General features: G+C 48.5%; 1 protein-coding gene and 1 pseudogene across 8 annotated transcripts in view; both read right to left on the bottom strand.

Moving 5' to 3' along the window:
- The window catches only part of MAD1L1 (mitotic arrest deficient 1 like 1), a 423,430-nt gene that overhangs the window by 368,660 nt on the left and 33,805 nt on the right, over positions 1–20,965 (bottom strand). The window lies entirely within an intron of this gene.
- LOC103246870 (leydig cell tumor 10 kDa protein homolog pseudogene) lies at positions 17,280–18,167 on the bottom strand (annotated as a pseudogene).

The following is a 20,965-nucleotide window of genomic DNA, read 5'->3' as shown; positions in this document are numbered from 1 at the left end:
GCTTTTTCCACCATGTATGAATTAGACTTTCTTGCTTCTTTGCATGTCTTCTGATTTTTGTGGCAACTCTGGAAATCAGATTCTCTGCCCTCGCCAGGGCTGGCTGCTGGTGCTGCTAGCTGTAGTTGTTTTTTACTTATTTCATGACTTCTTAACTAATTCTGTAATGTTTGTGTCTCTGTTCTGTACGGCCACTGACGTTTCTACTCAGTTTCACGTTAGCCATGAGAAATACAAATTAAAAAGCACGTAAGATTTTTTAAAATGCTAAATATCACTAATTATCAGGGAAATGCAAATCAAAACCACAATGAGATACCACCTTACTCCTACAAGAATGGCCACGATGTAAAAATCAAAAAATAACAGATGTTGGCTTGGATGTAGTGAAAAGGGAACACTTTCACATTGCTCATGGGAATGTAAACCAGTACAATCACTCTGCAAAACGGTGCAGAGATTCCTTCAAGAACTGAAAGTAGAGCTGCCATTTGATATGGGAATCCTCCAGAGGAAAAGAAGTCACTCTGTGAAAAAGACACTTGCACACCCGTGTTCACAGCAGCACAATTCACAACTGCAAACATATGGAACCAGCCTAAAGGCCCATCAACCAAGTGGATAAAGAAAATGTGAGAGAGATATATACATATAATATATACGTTTTTTATATATAATATATATAATAGAATACTACTCAGCCATAAAAAGGAATGAAATAATGGCATTTGCAGCAACTTGGATGGAGCTGGAGACCATTATTCTAAGTGAAGTAAACTCAGGAATGGAAAACCAAGCATCTCATGTTCTCACTTGTTAAGTGGGAGTTAAGCTATGAGGACACAAAGGTGTAAGAGTGATTTAATGGACTCTGGGGACTCAGGGGAAAGGGGTAGATAAAAGACCACACACTGAGTACAGTATACACTGCTCAGGTGACAGGTGCACCAAAATCTCAGAAATCACAACTACAGAACTTTTCCATGCCATCAAACACCATATGTTCCCCAAAAACTATTGAAATAAAAAATAAAATCCCATTAAAAAAATCCTACTGATATAAACAATAAAGACTATAAAATGTAATTGGAAACAATTTTTTGTCCCACAGTAAGTCACTGTTTAAATTATGGTATATCCATCCAATGAAAAATCATGTGGTCATTTAAAAAAAAAAACAAACAGTTAAGATACCACTCCATACCCATGAGGATGACCATAAGAAAAAAGACATCATAATAAGGGTTGAGAATTCAGAGAAACTGGAATCTTTATATACTGCTGGTGGGAATGCAAAATGGTAGAGCTACTATGGAACATAGTTTGGCAATTCCTAAAAAAGTTAAATAAAGAGCTACCATGTAACCCAGTGTTTCCACTCTTGGGTATATACCCAAGAGAAGGGGAAAAAGTCGTCTCATACAAACATCTATACTCGAATGTTCGTCATCGCCAGAAAGTGAAAACAAGCCAAATGTCTACAGCTGATGAATGGGTCACTGAAATGCGTTCTGGTGACACAATGGGGTATCATCAAGCGCCACGTGGTGGAAGGGGGCGCTGACCTGTGCCAGTGTGGACGCCCCTTCAGAACATGCTGAGAGTGGGTGCCAGCACAGAGGCCACCTACGGTGGGATTCCACTGATACACAACGTCCAGAACATGCCAACCCAGAGACAAAGAACAGAGGAGTGGCTGCCAGGGGCTGGGGAAAAGGAGAACAGGGAATTTCTGCCAGCTGGCCTTCCTTTGGGAACCAGGACAATGTTCTGGAATTAGACAGTGGGTATAAGTGTACAACCTTAAAAATATACTAAAAGCCACCAAATTAAACACTTTAAAACAGACGATAGGCAGGGCATGGTGGCTCATGCTTATAATCCCAGGACTTTGAGAGGCCAATGAGGGAGAACTGCTTGAGTCCACAAGTTCAAGTCCAGCCTGGGCAACAGAGCGAGATCCTATCTCTACAAAAAAGAAAACCATAGCCAGGTGTGGTGGCTCACACTTGTATTCCCAGCTATTCAGGAAGCTGGAGCACTCGAGCCCAGGGGTTAGAGGTTGCAGGGAGCTATGACTGCGCCACTGCATCCTGGCCTGGGTGACAGAGTGAGACTCTGCCTCAAAAAAACAGAACAACAGTCAATCTTACAGTGACAGTCATGTATATTTTAAAAATTAAAAAAATAAAGAAAATGAAAAGGCAAGCCACAGACAGGGCGAAAATGTTGACAAGACATACACTGGATGAAAAACTTGTATCCAGAATAAAGAACTTGGAAAAATCAGTAACAGAAAACAAACCAACACAATTTCCCAAAAGACAAGAACAGACACTTCCCAAGGAACAGATAAAAGCCATTAAGCATACGAACGAGCTCGGCATATCCACTGACGAGGGAACTGGTCATCAGGGGAACGTGAGGTAAAGCCAAAAGTCGGTAACACCACAAACCCACTGGAATAATTAAAGGATTTTTTAAAAAATAAACAGCCACACCAAATATTGGTGAAAATATAAGGCAAATGGAATCTCATACATTCCAGGTAGGAGCATAAAATCACACCAGCACCTTGGAAGACAGTTTGGCAATTTCTTATGAAGCTATACATGCACTTCTTAAAAGGTCCAGCAGTTTGACTTCTGGGTGCTCCCTGCAGAGAATGAAAATGTAGGTGCACATGAGATGTGGCTGTGAATTAACTGCAGCGATGCTCATCACAGCCAGCTACATGCCCCACAGTGGGCAAACAACCCACATGTCCTCAGACAGGAAACGGAGAAACAAACAAGTAGATGGACACAAGTTTAAAATGAACGACTCGGCCGGGCGCGGTGGCTCACACCTGTAATTCCAGCACTTTGGGAGGCTGAGGCGGGCAGATCACCTGAGGTCAGAAGCTCGAGACCAGCCTGGCCAACATGGTGAAACCCCATCTCTACTAAGAATACAAAAATTAGCCGGGCATGGTGGCGCACGCCTGTAATCCCAGCTACTCAGGAGGCTGAGGCAGGAGAATCATTTGAACCCGGGAGGCAGAGGTTTCAGTGAGCCGAGATCACACCATACCATTCCAGCCTGGGCAACGAGTGAAACTCCATCTCAAAAAACAAATAAATAATACAAACAAATTAAAACGTACCACTCATCTCCCCAAAACAGGGCTGAACCTCAAAAGCACTCTGTTGTCCAAAAGCAGGGCCAGGACGAGGGTGAAGCAAGAGAGATGCTGGCATACAAACTTTCAGAAAGAGACGGCTCTGAGAATCTCACTCCTGGGGTGTGCTGCGCAGATGCCGCACTCTCTCACCTCCCCCTAGTCCTAGCTCTGGGCAAAAGATGACAGCAATTTAAGAATAAACACAGCACGATTCCATTTATTTACAATTCAAGAACACACAAAACTAATTTATGGTAATAGAAATCAGAACAGTGCTTGTCTCCCAGGGGTAGGAATTGACTGAAGGGACGAGAAGGAACTTCCAGAGGTCATGGAAACTTTCTACAGCCTGACGGAGGCAGTGATTACACAGGTGGTACGTTTTCAATACTCAATTATATACGCAAGATCTGTCCATTTCACTGTATGTCATTATTATCTCCAAAAAAATGTTAAAGGAATAGAAAGTTTCTTTTTTTAAAAGACCACATTGAATGCCACTGTCAAAGCAAGGGAACTGCATCTGGCAACACAAAGGCATTTTCTAAGCCACGTGCATGCTTCTAGATTTTGGGGTTTTTTTCTTCTTTTTCTTTTAATGCTTCTAGATTTCTAAACAGGTCTCATGAGAGAGAGACCATTTTAATCCTGGGAAGCTAATGTGACTGGGGATTGAAGCTGGAAAAGGCGAGAATGTGACAGTCAGGGTGAGGAGGAAAAAAAATCAAAATAACAGGCGAGAATGTATCCTCTACCTCCATTTGTCATCTAAGCCAACGGACTCACCCCCACCCCGAGCCTACCTGTTCAGGAGGCTCTTGGGCCAGGGTGGGCAGCATGTCCAGAGCCCTTGACCCCAGTCGGTCCATTAGGGAGGGGTGCCTGAGAGCCTGAAAGCTACCAGGGCAGCCAGATGTAGCTGAGGGCAGGAAGCACTGTCATCTGAAACATCTGTCACAGAAAGCACTGTGCTAGGACTACAGCAGCTGACTTTCAGTAAAGGGCAAAAATTGAAACACTGACAACATCAATGAATGTTATCAGAAAAATGGGCAATCTTAAGCACTGTCAATAGAAGTATAATTTTGGAAAGTAATTTGCCAAAAATTACTAAAGTGTTAAATATTCATACCCTATATCTTACTATTCCCATCAATAAAAAGACTCTTTCAGATATGTTTACCAAAAAAATATGTTTAATGAAATGGTGTTCACTAAATCTCTGTGTGTCAACAGCAAAAAGAAAAAGAAAAAAAACTGGCAACAACTGTAGTGTACAGGAAATGGTTAAAATATGTACATTCTAGGATGGAATCACGGCTACTGAAGAGTAAGCACCAGGCATTTCAAGTAACTCAATTCAAGGGAAAGTAACATAACAATACAGGCCGTCTGATGCCATTTGTTACGCACATAAGATGTCCGTGCACACAAAAATTATCTAGGAGGACTTACAGCAAACTGCTAATGTTAACCTGGGACACGGCAGAATTTGAAAAAGCAGAGAAATCCAAGACAGTTTCACTTTAATTCTGCACTGTGTGAGCTTTCTTTGTAGTGAGCACGCATTTACATTACACCTGTACAGTATTTTTGAAGAGCATATCACAAAGCTGTAGGATCACATGTGAGTCCAACTTGTGAGACTCCTTCTGGCCTTGAGGGACTAAGTGCCAGGACAACAGTTCACTAAGCGTAGTCTGCAGATACTCTTCTAGGCAGTCTTGTAACATCAAAACTATTTTCTTTTTCTTTTTCTTTTTCTTTTCTGAGACAGAGTCTCGCTCTGTCCCCCAGGCTGGAGGGCAGTGGTGCAATCTTAGCTCACTGCAACCTCCACCCACCAGGTTCAAGTGATTCTCCTGCCTCAGCCTCCCCAGTAGCTGGGATTACAGGCATGCGCCACCACACCCTGTGAATTTTTGTATTTTCAGTAAAGATGAGGTTACACCATGTTGGCCAGGCCAGTGTTGAACTCCCAGCCTCAGGTGATCCACCCACCTTGGCCTCCCACAAGTGCTGGGATTACAGGCATGAGCCACTGCACCTGGCCATCAAAACTGTCTTCATAATAATACTAAGTGGCTGGGCACGGTGACTCACACCTGCAATCCCAGCACTTTGGGAGGCCAAGGTGGGCGGATCACTTGAGGTCAGGAGTTTGAGACCAGCCTGGTCAACATGGCAAAACCGTCTCTCTACTAAAAAATACAAAAATTAGCCAGGCATGGTGGTGCATGCCTGTGGTCCCAGCTACTGGGGAGGCTGAGGTGGGAGAATCACTTGAACCCAGAACACTGAGGTTGCAGTGAACTGAGATCATGACACTATACTCCAGCCTGGGTGACAGAGCAAGACTCAGCCTCCACAAAAAAAAAAAAAAAAAGTAACAATAATAATAAGCTATTATTTGCCTTTTTTCTTTTAACTGTGCTGACATTTGAACTGAAGATACAAAAGCAGAGATGGGTACAACAAGTTAGTGAAACAAACCAGGGGCACCACATGGGGTCCTGCTATGCTGCCCAGGCTGGACTGCAATGGCTACTGACAGGCAGAAATCACAGCTCCCTATGACCACAAACTCCTGGGCCCAAGCCATCCTCAACTTCCCAAGCGGCTGGGACTACAGGAGTACTGTGCCCAGTTAAAATATTCACTTTGTTAAATCTTAACCCCTCGATAAGATCTCAACAGTCTGCACGATGAAATACAAAGTACATATAAAACATTTCTGGTGCATACTAAAGTGCGATGGCTGGTCTTCCGCGTTTGAGTTGTGAACTGAACTAGCCCTTTTTACATAAAATATTTTACTTAAAAAATAACTAACAAACAATAGTTACTCAGGCTTCAGCATCTGGTAGACATTTTCTCAGAAATGAATTAAATAAATGTTATCATTTGAAAGAATACAACCAAGAGTATATTGTTGACAATAATAAAACTCAAGCTGTCAAACACATATCTAAACTCTTAAAAATTTGTATCTGACACCACAAGCTTGACGGATTCCTAATAATAAAGACTTTTCAGTAACTTGTGGTGATTAGCTCGTGATTTTTTTAATAAGGTATAATAAAAGACCTACATAATTCAGTGTGTCGATATTTTCAAATAAGCGATGTATGATGTTACATAACCATGCATGGATAAAGGTCCATTCAAAGTGCAAGACAGACCAATGAATTTTAGTACAACAATTTGAAAAGATTATTCCGTACCACAACTAACCTTTCAGAAACCACTACGTGTGGAAGACTTGCTGTTAAGATGTCAACACCGTCAAAAGCCATCTAGACATTCAATGCAATCCCTATCAAGACCTAAGTAAATATTTTGCAGAAATAGGAAAATCTATCCTAAAATTCATATGGAATCTCGAGGGACCCCAAGGTCCCTTGCCAAAGCAATCTTGAAAAGTTAGAACAAAGTTGAAAGAGTCACACTTTAAGTCAAAACTTACTACAAAGCCACAGTAATCAAAACAGTGTGGGATAGAATGACGGGTATATGGACCCATGAAATACAGTAGCGATCCCAGAAATAAACCCTTTCGTATGGTCAAATGATTTTTGACAAAGGTGCCAAAACCATTCAATGAGGAATGGACAAGCTTTTCAATGCATGGTGTGGGAAAACTGGCCTCCACATGTGAAAGAGTGAAGTTGGGTCCTTAAACCATACACAAAAAATCAACCCAAAACAAATCAAAGACCCAAATTTAACACCTAAAACTATAAAACTCTCAGAAAAACACCAGGGGAGAAGGTTTATGACATTGGATTTGGCACAGATTTCTTGGATATGACATCAAAGGCACAGAAAACAACAAAAAAAGAACAGACAAATGAAACCTTAGTAAATTTTAAACTTTTGTATATCAAAGGACACTATCAACAGACTGAAAACACAACCTATAGAATGGGAGAAAATGTTTGGAAACCAGAACCGTAAAAGAATAGTATTCAAAACATACAAGAGAACTCCTAAAACAGCAACGAAAATAATGTGATTTAAGAACAGGCGAAGAACCTGCATAGCCATTTTTCCAGAGAAGACACACAACTGGCCAATGAGCACATGGAACGGTACTCCACACCACTAATCATTAGGGAAATGACATCAAAGCCATAACAAGACACCACCTCACACTCACTAGGATGGCCACCACCAAAATAAAATTAAAATTAAAATTAAATTTAAAAAATTTAAAAGTCAGAATAGCAAGAGTTGGTGATGATGTGGAGAAACCAGAACTCCTGTGCACTGCTGATGACAATGTAAAATGGTACAACCACTGTGGAAAACAATGTGGTGGCTCCTAAAACAGCTGCAAATTGAACCGTACGATCCAGCAACTCCACTTCTGGGTATACACCCAAAAGAGTTGAAAGCAGGGTCTCTAAGAGATATCTGCACGCTCATGTTCATAGCAGCATTATTCACAGTGGCTACAATGTGGAAGCAATCTAAGTGTCCATCAACAGGTGACGGGATAAGAAACGCGGATCATCTATCCACACAACAGAAAATTACTCAGCCTCAAAGAGAAAGGACACTTTGGCACATGGTACAACATGGATGATCCTTGAGAACATTACGTTAAGCGAAATAAGCCAGTCACAAAAGTACAAATATTTCATGATTCTCCTTCTAGGAGGTCCCTACTCTAGTCAAAACCACAGAGGCAGAAAGCAGAATGGTGGGTGCCAGGGCCAACAGGGGGAGCACAGGGAGCGAGCGTTTAATGGGTACAGAGTTTGGGTTTGGGAAGATAAAGTTGTGGAGGCGGATGGTGGTGATGGTTGCACAGCAATACGAATGTTCTTAAAGCTACTGAACTGTAGGCTTAAACAGTTAACAGAGTCCATTTTATTGTATGTGTATTTGATCCAATACAACAAATCGGGCAAAAGAAAAGCATCCTCCTCAACCTGATGAACTGTATCTCCCGAGACCCTAAAACGAACCTCATGCTTCATGAAAATGTGAACGCTTTCCCTCTGAGACTGACAAGGCCAGGACAGCCATTCTCACCACGCCCAGGTAAAACCGCACTGGAGGTCCCAGTGAGTGAACGAAGGCCAGAAAAAATAAACGAAATAAACAGGAAATGGGGTGGGGGGACGAAAACAAACTGAAAGCTGAATCTAAAATTTATCTGAAAATAAAAAATACCTAAAATAGTCAAGACAATTCTTACCAGGAAAAAACTGGAGGGCTTACTATGTTCTTTCAGAGAGTATTAGGAAGTGACAGTAACTACGATCTTACTGTACTGGAGAAAGGACAGACACACGATTCAACGAAAGAAGCCCTCGAGAAACAGACCCATGAATGTGTGGCCGACAGGCTTTCATCAGAGGTGCCAGGGAAATTCAAAGGGGAAACCGACACTCATATTGTGCGGCAGGAAAGCAACCCTCAGCTGTGACCACACTGCACACAAAAACTAACTCAAAATTCACAGTAAAGTTAAAGCTAGAAAGTTCCTAGAAGCTTGGGTTAGGCAGACACAAAAAGCACAAACCATACAGAAAATGAATTGATAGCTCAGACTTAGCAAAATTGAAAGCTTTTACCCTTCAAAAGACACTAAGAAAATGAAAAGGAAGCCACGTACCGGGAGAAAATATTCACCATACATCTGACGACAGACTCTGTCATGAATACACACAGAACGCTGCCAACTCAGGAAGATGACAGTCCAATTAAAACATGGGCAGAAGACTTTGAAAAGACACTTCACAAAAGAAGATGTATGGCCATCGAGTTAAGTACGTGAGGAGATGTTCAACATCGTTAGTCACCAGGGAAACAGGAACGAAGACCACAGGGAAATACTGCACAGGCCCACCAGGATGACTAAAGTGAAGGCGGCCAGCGAACGCGCTCGGGATGCGGGGCCAGCGGGATTCTCACACACGTGTGGCCAGGGGACAGAACTGGGCAGCCACTTTGGTTCCTCAGCTTTTCCTAAAGTTAAAACATACTCACCATATCACCCAGAGGCCCCACTCCTAGGTATTATCCCAAGAGACAGGAAAACATACATACAAAGACTTGAATACAAATGTTTACAGAAGTTTTATCTGTAAGAGCCAAAAACTGGATTAAAAATTATGGTATATCCAGTCGGGCATGGTGGCTCATGCCTGTCATCCCAGCACTTTGGGAGGCTGACATGGGTGGATCACGAGGTCAGGAGATCGAGACCATCCTGGCTAACACAGTGAAACCCCGTCTCTACTAAAACTACAAAAAAAATTAGCCAGGCGTGGTAGCAGGCGCCTGTAGTCCCAGCTACTCAGGAGGCTAAGGCAGGAGAATGGCATGAACCTGGGAGGTGGAGCTGGCAGTGAGCCGAGATCACGCCACTGCACTCCACCCTGGGCAACAGAGCAAGACTCTGTCTCAAAAAAAGAAAAAAAAAAATTATGGTATATCCATTCAATATAACAAGGACAACCTACTGATACAAGCAACAAACGTGAATGAATGCTTTTCAGAAAACATTCTGCGAGTGAAACAGCCAGACACAAACGACTGCAAGACGTGTGATTCCATTCCCATATAATTCCAGACAAAACAAAACCACGGTGACAGCCAGACTGGAGGCAAGTACGTTGGGAGCCTGTTACCTCCACCTGCCGCGAGGAAGTCACAGTAGGAAGCATGAGTACAGACCCAACAGCAAACAGCCCTCCCGGAACGGTAGGATTTCTCAAAGAACAAGAGCGTGGCCCTTTGGAAATTTCTTGTTTATTTCACATAATGATCATTTAGAGTTTGTTTTTATTTTTTTAATAATACAAATGTATCTAAAACTAGGGTGGAGGCTCACACCTGTAATCCCAGCATTTTGGGAGGCCGAGGCAGGCGGATCACTTGAGCTCAGGAGTTCGAGACCATCGTGGCCAACATGGTGAAACCCCGTCTCTACTAAAAATACGAAAATTAGCTGGGCGTGGTGGCAAGTGTCTGTAGTCCCACCAGCTCCAGAGGCTCAGGTGGGAGAACGGCTTGAGCCCAGGAGGCAGAGACTGCAATGAGCCATGATTGCACCACTGCACCCCAGCCTGGGCCACAAAGCAAGACTCTGTCTCAAAACAATAAAAAATTAAGCCGGGCACGGTGTCTCACTCCTGTAATCCCAGCACTTTGGGAGGCCGAGACATGCAGATCATGAGGTCAGGAGTTCAAAACCAGCCTGGCCAACATGGTGAAACCCCGTCTCTACTAAAAATAAAAAAATTAGCCGGGCGCAGTGGCAGGCACCTGTAATCTCAGCTACTTGGGAGGCTGAGGTGGAAGAACTGCTTGAACCCAGGAGACAGAGGTTGCAGTGAGCTGAGATTGCGCCACTGCACTCCAGCCTGCGTGACAGAGCGAGCCTCCGCCTCAATAAAAAAAAAATACATAAAACAAAACTTAAAATTAAAAATTAAAATTAAATCAGGGTGGAGGTAGCATGTTAAATATAAATCCATGGGGGTTTTTGTTTTTTGTTTTTTGAGATGGAGGTTCGCCCTGGCTGCCCAGGCTGGAGTGCAATGGCATGATCTCAGCTCACTGTAATCTCCACCTTCTGGGTTCCAGTGATTCTCCTGCCTCAGCCTCCCGAGTCACAAGGATCACAGGCACGTGCCACCACGCCGAGATAATTTTTGTTATTTTTAGTAGAGACGGGGTTTCACCACGTTGGCCAGGCTGGTCTCGAACTCCTGACCTCAGGGGATCCACCCGCCTTGGCCTCCCGAAGTGCTGGGATTACAGGCGTGAGCCACCACGCCCAGCCAAATCCACGTTTTAAGCTGACAGGAGAGACACGTCAGCAGCTACGATCATGCATGTCCCTCTTCCATCTTCTGAAAGACAAGAGCTTTGAGTATTGAAAAACAACTCAGGAAAACCATCAGCCACCTAAGCCGGTAGAGCAGCGAAGATGAGAATGAAAACAGGACTGTGCTCAGGCTCCCTGAGAACTGATTCTCTACAGAATAAAGTTTTTAAAAAATTCTAAGGAAGGGCGGAGAGAAGGGTGGTGTTTCTCCCACCTCCCTCGTGCTCCTAAACTAACGTCATGCCCCAAGGAAATGAGAGAAAAGGATGTCATTAATAAATTTATACCAAGTTTCTTTTCAATGGTGCTGAAAAGTATATGCAAATCCATCTGTAATTAGGTTTAAAATTCCATTTCATGGGATAATCAGACTTCAAAAAACTCAATTTTAGTTTTAATCAGATTTTAACAAGGATATTAAGTCCATTTCGTTTAGAAAAGGAAAAAACTGTGAATTTAACACAAAATGTATTCACGCTTAGCCCTGGGAGATAATTAAATAAAATTAATTTGGCAAGGGTTGTCAGTAAATGGAAGTGCTCCAAACAGTGGTTCATGTTTTTGATGGAGACAAAAGCAACTCCTCACAGTACAAACAGACCCGGAGCTCAGCACTCATAGAGGAGGGTGGAGCCTCTTCCCAGGGGCAGGGAAGCTGTAAACCCTAACCCGAACCTCAGTCAGAAGAGGGGCTCGCACGCCCCACAGGGAACCCAAACTGAGGCTGACAGGTGCAGGCTCACAAGCCATCAGCCCAAGCCACGCCCCAGCATACTCACCTGCCCAAGCAACCGGGGTGAGACCAGGGCCACCCAGCTCCAACAGCCACCATGTCCTGGAGAGAAAGCGTCCCCGCTCAGAGGACGGTCCTTGTCCTAGAACAGCGAGGCCCCCCCACTCTTGGTTCTCAAAGCGCTTCCCCACCTCCGCACCCAGTACCATAGTGCTGTGCTCAGTTTCAGCGCAGGGACCATGTGTCCTGCTCTCCGCTGCATCTCCCAGCCAGTATATGGCACGGTACGTCATAAGCCCTCAACAAATATTTGTTGAATGGAACAGACATGATCACAATACGCGCTCCTGGGAACTCTCAGCTACCAGAAAAAAGGTGAGACAGAAATGAGCACTTCTCAACCCTCAGCGCAAATGTATAAGGGTTTTATCCTTCACAATTCTTAACCAAGGGGTAACGTAGCCTCGGATAACTCCAGATTCCAGCCAGAGCAGGTGCTGGCGATCCAGGAAACGCCAATTTCATTCTAGGTTCTCTTCTACAACCACCCTCAAGCAAGGTCCCACCCTGTCGCCCAACTGGCCCAAATCTGGAAAGGAAGAAATCACCGTGATGCCGTGTGGGCAGCAAAAGGCTCTGCACGGAAAAGAAAAGCCGCAGAGAACAGGCAGCAAGGCTCTGCATGGATTAGTTTTGGGGTTTTGGGGTTTTTTTTTCTTTTTGAGACAGGTTCTTGCTCTATCACCCAGGCTGGAGTGCAGTGGCATGATCTCGGCTCACTGCAGCCTTGGCCTTCCGGGCTCAAGTGATCCTCCTGATTTGGTCTCTCAAGTTGTTGGGAGCATGGGTGCATGCCACCATGCCTGACTAATTTTTTGTAATTTTTTGTAGAGACGAGATCTCACTATGTTGCCCAGGCTGGTCCTGAACTCCTGAGGTCAAGAATCCGCCTACCTCAGCCTCCCAAAGTGCTGGGATTACAGGTGTGAGCCACTATGCCCAGCCTCTGCATGGTTAAACCAAAATTAAATGGCAGCCCTGTAACCTCTTGTAGGAGTTAGCAGGTATGGCCAAACCTACTCCCACCCCAGCTGTCTTGCAAATAAAGTTTTACTGGAACACAGATACATCCACTCATTGACGCACTGTCGACAGCAGCTTTTATGTTAAAATCAACGACAGTCCCGGTTCATCCCAGGTCATCGCAGTCTCAGCATGAAAGGCCCACATCCCACGCGAAACTCCTCAGTCCCAGGCAAACACCGTGAGGGCGTGTCACCCTATTCTGGGCTACAAAGGCAGAGTCAAGTAATTGTAACAGAGGCCTTATAGACCCCAAAGCTACCAAGTAAATATTTACTATTAATACCTGGCCCTTTAGGGAAAAAGCTTACCAGACTCTGCCCTAAATCCATCCCAACCTATCACAGGTGCCCACTGTTTAGTTACAAAAACTCAAAGAAAACCTAGAGTACTAAATAATGAAACAAGAGAAAGTACATTTTCTATTATTAAAAGTCTGGGCTGGGTACAGTGGCTCACACCGATAATCCCAGCACTTTGGGAGGCCGAGGAAGGCAGATCACCTGAGATTAGGAGCTCAAGACCATCCTGGCCAACATGCCAAAACCCCATCTCTACTAAAAAAATATATAATAATACAAAAATTAGCCAGGTGTGGTGGTGGGTGCCTGTAGTCCTAGCTACTCGGGAGGCTGAGGCAGGAGAATCGCTTGAACCTGGGAGGCAGAGGTTGCAGCAAGCAGAGATCGCACCACTGCACTCCAGCCTGGGCCACACAGCAAGACTCTGTCTCAAAAAAAAGAAAAAAAAAGTGTTTCAATCTAAAGCTCAAACTTAGAAAACTTACAGATAACTTAGCAGTGACCCCTACTGGGTTATCTACGACACTCCAGCTAAGCTCTAGTAAACAATAAAAACACAGAAGCTAAAAGAAATGCTTGTAATGCTACCAATGACGCTCTTTTCAACTCAGTCTACGAAAAACATGTACTTTTCTCATCCGAGTCAATAAAAAGTGAACTGTGATTTAAAGGAACCTAGTTGATACCTGCATTTTGTAACTGCAATCCTAATAAAAGGCAAAATACTCCTGAGACCTAACTGCAGTAAACGCTAGCAATACAGAAAAAGTAAAAACTAGAAAGAGCAAATGGGAATACCAAGAATTGTGTGTCAAAATGTCTTCCACACAGACTCGTAAATAATTCCTATCAGCTCAAAAGCAGACAAACAATAGTGCTCCGAAAAATCACACGGGGTGGAAGCCTGCCCCTCCCTTGCTGTGGGAGGACTGTTTGGTTCCATGAAACTGAAGAGTAGTTTGCACCTTATAAAAAATTAATTGCTAATCTTCTAACTCAGCCGCCTCCGCGAACGAGATAGTATTGTGTTGCAGCCTCAGAAGTTAAACGCTTCCTCTCCCAAGTAATTACTGCTCTTACTCTACCTTGCAGAGCGCCTCCTCCCACTGAAAACCAAATCCCAGAACCTGCCAGGAGGTGCTTGGCTCCCAGCAAAGGCAGGCAGGTCAGCCGTCCTGCAGGCTGGTAAGCCCTTCTTGCCAGAGTTCGGCTGGGAGCCATCAGGTCTGAAAGAGAAGCTGTCAGCTGATGGGCTTCATGCCCGCACATGTGCTGAGTTCTGCTCAGGCTAAATGGATGGCAGCTCCCAACAGAATCCTTTCAGTGCCAGCATCGGGCTGATCAGCTCACAAAAATGCAGGATCCAGCTGCATGGCACCATGTGGCCAGCCAGATGGATGGAGGTTATTGAGGGCACAGCCCACCATGCTCCAGGATCAGCCAAGCATTCCAGCAACAGGGCCACAAATTCACTGGATGCCCTTGGGCCAGTCAGCTCCTCCCAGAACCCAGCTTAGTCCACAGGATTGTGAGGAAGAACAAATGAGACACTGATTATCAACGGGCTTCGTCAACTACACAGCAGCTCTCTAGAGCCAACCACCACCGTCAGCAGTGCCATCCTGCCAGCAAAGTGAAGACCCTCTTGAGAACAGGGTCTGTCTTTAAACAAATAAACTCTAGAGGCTCTTGTAAGCCACCTGTTTCCAAACCAGGAAAAACGTCTGGCCTTCATTCCCACCAGCGTCATTCATATCCAACAAGGCCGTCTCCAACTAAGATACTCCTGCAAACTGCTCCTGGGCATCTTCCAACTGACGCACCTGAGGAGGCCCGCCTGCTGTTTTCATTGTTTAAAGCTGTCTGTGTGTGCACTACGTGGGCAGGCTGTGCTGTGTTCATCACGGCATCGCCAGAGCCAGCCTAAAGCCTGGCAAATGGCAGGTCTCCAAATAAATGTTCAAATGAACAAACAAAACGAGCGTCTCCAAAACCACAGTGCCACCCACGGACACCGTGGTCACAAAGGAACTCCAAAACCACACTGCTACCCACGGACACCATGGTCACAGAGGAACTCCAAAACCACAGTGCCACCCACAGACACTGTGGTCACAAAGGAACTCCAAAACCACAGTGCCACCCACGGACACCGTGGTCACAAAGGAACTCCAAAACCACACTGCTACCCACGGACACCGTGGTCACAGAGGAACTCCAAAACCACAGTGCTACCCACAGACACTGTGGTCACAAAGGAACTCCAAAACCACAGTGCCACCCACGGACACCGTGGTCACAAAGGAACTCCAAAACCACACTGCTACCCACGGACACCATGGTCACAGAGGAACTCCAAAACCACAGTGCCACCCACAGACACTGTGGTCACAAAGGAACTCCAAAACCACAGTGCCACCCACGGACACCGTGGTCACAAAGGAACTCCAAAACCACACTGCTACCCACGGACACCGTGGTCACAGAGGAACTCCAAAACCACAGTGCCACCCATGGACACCGTGGTCACAGAGGAACTCCAAAACCACAGTGCCACCCATGGACACCGTGGTCACAGAGGAACTCCAAAACCGCACTGCCACCCATGGACACCGTGGTCACAGAGGAACTCCAAAACCGCACTGCCACCCATGGACACCGTGGTCACAGAGGAACTCCAAAACCGCACTGCCACCCATGGACACCGTGGTCACAGAGGAACTCCAAAACCACAGTGCTACCCATGGACACCGTGGTCACAAAGGAACTCCAAAACCGCACTGCCACCCACGGACGCTGTGGTCACAAAGGAACTCCAAAACCACAGTGCCACCCACGGACGCTGTGGTCACAAAGGAACTCCAAAACCACAGTGCTACCCACGGACACTGTGGTCACAAAGGAACAGGCATTTACCTGAAGGGGAAACAGAAAAACAGGGGAAGAGTCTGGCCTTCAACACAAACCATCTTCAGAAGTCAGAAGGCCTCCGGCCAGGGCTCCCTGCTCACGGGAACAGCGCAGCTCAACTCTAACTCACTGCAATGCGACTGACTCCACTGCTCCTGCCCCATGAGGCTCTCAGCTGACAAAAGGAACCACCATCCGCCCTCCCCAACTTTGGGACCACTGAAACCTGCAGCGGTTCAGACAGCCCCAGGGACTTCCACCAGCAGGGTCCTGCCAAGGCGCCAGGTCCTCATCCTGTGAATTCAGCAAGGAAAGAGACCCCTTCACAATGGCAGATGTATTCCTCCCTGATGAAGACCTTCTGCAGCTCCTGTGACTTGCAGGATGTGGTCTAAACTACCCTCAGGACAGATCCCTGCCAGCCTGTCCAGCTTCTGCCACACCCTAGGAGAACCGCGGTTACAACCAGCTGGAGCCACGCAACACTGCCCGAACACGCAGCCTCTGGCCAACCCACGTGCTGCCAGCACCCGCCCTGCCTGGAACATGCTGCCAGTCTCTCAAGTGTCATCTCTTCAGGAGCCACGCTTGACCCACCAGACTTATGCCCAGCTAGATCTGAGAGGACTGGAAAACAGCCCCTGACTTACAGCTGTATCCCCAGTACCCAGCACCAGGCCTGCACACCTAAGTGCTCAAGAAGCGCTCACCAGTGAAGAAGAGGAAGAAACCCCACTGCTCTGGGGGCTTCTAGCCTCTCCTCACTCCTCCTCTCATCTCCAGCCCCGACCCACGCATCACGCCGCCGACGTCTGGTACACACGACGTGCACTGCACGGTCACCTTCTTCCTGCACACGGGGGCCCAAGCTTGGACACGGGCACAACGAGGACTGGTGGGCTGCAGAGCTCTCTGACCCGGTGGGGCACTGGCCCTCAGGCTCAAAGCTACCCACAAAAGCCAAAATCCCTCCAGACTCGGGCCAGCTATCTGCTCCTCCTGCTCTGCCACTCCCCTAGGCCAGCTCATCCCAGCCCCTCACTGGGCAGGCCAGCCCTAGGGCTCCTCTAGGAGCCACACCAGCCTGACACGGGCTGCTGTCTGACACCTCCTTCTGGCTACATCACTGACACTTCAAACACACATTCCCAAAACAGAGTTCACAACCCCTCCCTGCCTGAGAACCAAGACCGGTCCCAGCCCCCAGGTCCCAGCCCCCGGGTCCCCGGCCCCAGCCTGTGACGGACCCCATCTCCCCACACCCACAGGGCCCATCAGCCCCTGCTCTAGGAGCCGGCCTGGGAACAGGCCCAGGATGGGGCAGCCACACCCAGCTCTGCCCCATGAGCGCGCCAGCGCATCCCGAGGTCCACCATGAGTTTGGGTTTTGTTTTGTTTTTTGGGGGGTGGGGGGGCAGTTATCTTTATATATATACGTGTGTGTGTGTATATATATATATTTTTTTTTTAGGACAAAGCCAGGTTTATTGTTCTGGGTTAAACCTGTGGAGGCAGGGCCTGGGAAGGGGCACGGGGACAGATGAAGCTGGTGACTGTATCTTCCTGGTCACTGCTGGGTTCTCAGCACCCTTGGCCCCCACTCAAGTTCTAGATGAAGCCCAGTGCTGGGGGACGGGTCCTCTTCCTGACAGTGCAGCCTGTGGGATCACTTGTAAGATCCCATATGGAGGTAGGGGGTGGGGTGTTGGCCTGCGCTGGGGCCAGCGTCCTCAGGAAGGTGTCTGGGAGGAGGTGGCGGCAGCCGCCCCATTCTTCAGCAGTGCCAGCTTCTCGGGCAGGCTGCTGCTGGCTTTCATCACCACGTCATGTTCGATCTTCTTCTGGATCCCGACTTCTAGGTTCTTCTTGAGCTTTTGCTGCTGCACACCGCGCGCCTTCTTGGGAGCAATAACACAACGGCCTTTTCTTGGGCCCCGATTCTTTTCAGAGGCCGCCGCTGCTGTCTTGCTCTTTGCGGGCTTGTGTGCCTGGAACTTGTGCTGCCCCTGTGCCATGATCCCATCTTTATATTTTTATTTTTTAAAATAGAGATGGGGTCTCACAGTGTTGCCCAGGCTGGTCTTGAACTCTCAGGCTCAAGCGATCCTCCCACCTCAGACTCCCAAAGTGCTGGGATTACAGGTGTGAGCCATGGCACCCAGCCCAGCGTGGATCTGTGCCAGGAAGAGCTAGCCGGAGCTGACCAGCCCCACGGAAGCTTCCAGGCCGGCCGCCTGCTCTCATGTCCCAAGAGCCCGCCTTGGCTTCTGCCAGCCATTCACACTCTCCACAGGTTGCAGCCAGGTACGCACCCCCCTTCAAGCAACGAAAGCACTGCCTGAGCACCTGGCCTGCTCTAAGCCCAGGGCTGAGACAAAGGGGGGCCAGCTACACACAGCAGCCGGAGCACTGGCATCGCTGGAGCAAGGAGCCCACACGGCCGTCCATCCGGCAGAGCAACAGCGCTCTGCGGCAGGAGGCTTTCAACAGAGGCCAGTGCTTCCTGGGGGTCAAGAGCGCGGAACACACACTTCAGGCCCCCTCTCCAGGCTGCAGGTCCACGGGCGTCCATGAGACAGACACTGCCTGGTGGGTCCCACGCAGTTCTCCTGCCAGTGAGTGACTCTACCAGGGAGGCCCAGAGCCACATGCTCCTGGTGGCCCCTACTCCTGCAGGGGTTAAAGCAGGTGCCCACGTACAGTCCACAGGCACGGGCCATCAGGCTGGGCAAGGATGGGCGAGGAACCAGGCCCCTGCCCTTTGGGCTCATGAGCTCCGAGCTACCAAACAGGGTTCCAAAGCTCCAGCCACACGGAGGATACACAGGCCACAGGAAGCCGGCGACCAGTCCGCAGAGAGACGCACTGTGGGGCCCAACAGGCTGAGGGCAGGCAGCGGGTCCCCCGTCACAGTCCTCCCAGCCTTGCCAGAGTGCACTGGGGCCTGCGTGATGCCAGCCTGAGAAAGACGCGCAACCCCAATTCCACCTGCAGGGAGATGCCTCACAGCAGACCTCTGCCAAAACGGCCTTTCCAAAGCGAGGAGACTGAGCCCCGGAAATTCCACCTGCAGGGAGATGCCTCACAGCAGACCTCTGCCAAAACGGCCTTTCCAAAGCGAGGAGACTGAGCCCCGGAAATTCCACCTGCAGGGAGATGCCTCACAGCAGACCTCTGCCAAAACGGCCTTTCCAAAGCGAGGAGACTGAGCCCCGGAAAGGCCACAATGATCAGAAATGGTCTCACTGCATCTTCCAGGTACATTCTCTAGGCCTCTGGTTTTGGCCGTTTTAAACGACGGCATATGGACTAAGGAATGGAATACCTAACTGCTTTCCAAGAAAGGAGTGTGCTACTTCTAGGTCACAGATTCCACACGTTCACCTCTCTAGCCCTCACACCTCACTTGTCACAGCCAAGACTCCTAGGAGGTCCCCTGCCTGCTGTCATGAAGGATGTCTGCAGCCCGGTGCGCCACCCCCACATGCCCTGCACGTGGCAAACCACTCAATAAGCACTGCAGTGAACACTTTCTTTACATCATCGATGGTTTTCTTAATCATCTTAGAATCACTCTGCTACACGGATGCCCCTGGAGTTTCGATTCCTGAATCAGCAGTCTTCCACGCTGCATCCTCGCCCCCGCAGTGCCCCGCCTGGGCAAGGGCAGGAGTGCCTCCCAGGCAGCAGCAACCAGACGAGGGCCAGGCCAGGCAGACACACCGGACAGCCGCTGAACTGCTGGGCCAAGACCACCAGCCTCTCAAGCCCAGAGTCCTGGTCCCAGGAGACGGCTTTCTCAGCGGCAGCCCAGGCTCTGCGGTGAGGCCACAACCCAACCCACCACCCACCCACGTGCTTCCCAACACCACGCTGGCCGGCAGGGCCCACGTGCCGTACTGTCCAGGTCAGCTGGACCAGTCCCCAGCTTAGGGCAGACAGTGGAGCTTGAATAAAAGGGACAGGAGAGCCCCCTGCAGTCACCAGGGACAAATCCCCCAGAGTTCCAGGAAGCCACACGCACAAAGGCCCAAGGGCAGGGGACGGGTAACTGCCCAACGCTCTCCATGAGGCCAAGGATCTCAGAGCCCTTCCCACGCATGCCCACCATCCTCCACCCCCTCCCAGGGCGCGCCCTCGACGGGTGGAGGGTGAAGAGCGGAAGCAAGGCCTGCCGGCCAGGTGTGCACCACCCTACACTAACACAGCACGCGGGGCGCCCACCCAACCACTCCACACCCGCCCCGGGCCACCTGCCACCCTGGAATGCGGGGTGGACACCTGCGTTCACCTGGAACCTCTTCCCCACCTCATCCACGTCCTTCTCAGGACTCCCCACCAGACGAAAGTCTCATGGCAACAGCCTGATCTTGTTCTCCACTGGGTCCCCGACACCGGGCACCAGGCCTGCACACAGGGGGTCTAAGTAAGGCTTGCTGGCCTGGCTTGGACCCCCGCCCCTCAGCACCCAGCCATGTAACAGAGTCCCAGGGTCCACACACAGCTGCCGGCAAAGGTCTCTGCATGCTGTCCAGATGAGACACGCGCACGGTACTTCCGACCATGGGAGGTCAGAGCTCTGCACCTGGGTAACAGTGGAAACATCATCAAACAAAAACCAGGAAAGTCAGATCGCTGAGTCCACATCAGCCGCCCCACAGGCTGGTGCTGACTGGCTCATGATGAAGTGATCATCTCACAGCACTTCTGTTAACACAAGCCCGCTCCCCCACACGGCTCTGCACAAACGGCGCTACCACGAGGACCACCTGCTTCATGCACACGGCCCCCGCAGCCACTGAGCGTGAAAAGGCTGGTCCATTCCTCGGCCCAGCCACCCCTCCCGCCTCTCCAGCAGAGTCAGGGCACCTGTGTCCAGGAGGCCACACCACTGAGAAGCGTGCAGGGGCTGGGAGGAGCGGGATACG

Source organism: Chlorocebus sabaeus, chromosome 28, assembly GCF_047675955.1.
Source record: "Chlorocebus sabaeus isolate Y175 chromosome 28, mChlSab1.0.hap1, whole genome shotgun sequence".
NCBI classification, from domain to species: domain Eukaryota; kingdom Metazoa; phylum Chordata; class Mammalia; order Primates; family Cercopithecidae; genus Chlorocebus; species Chlorocebus sabaeus.
Note: the sequence above shows the minus strand (reverse complement) of the source record. Positions and strands in the feature narration are given on the sequence as shown.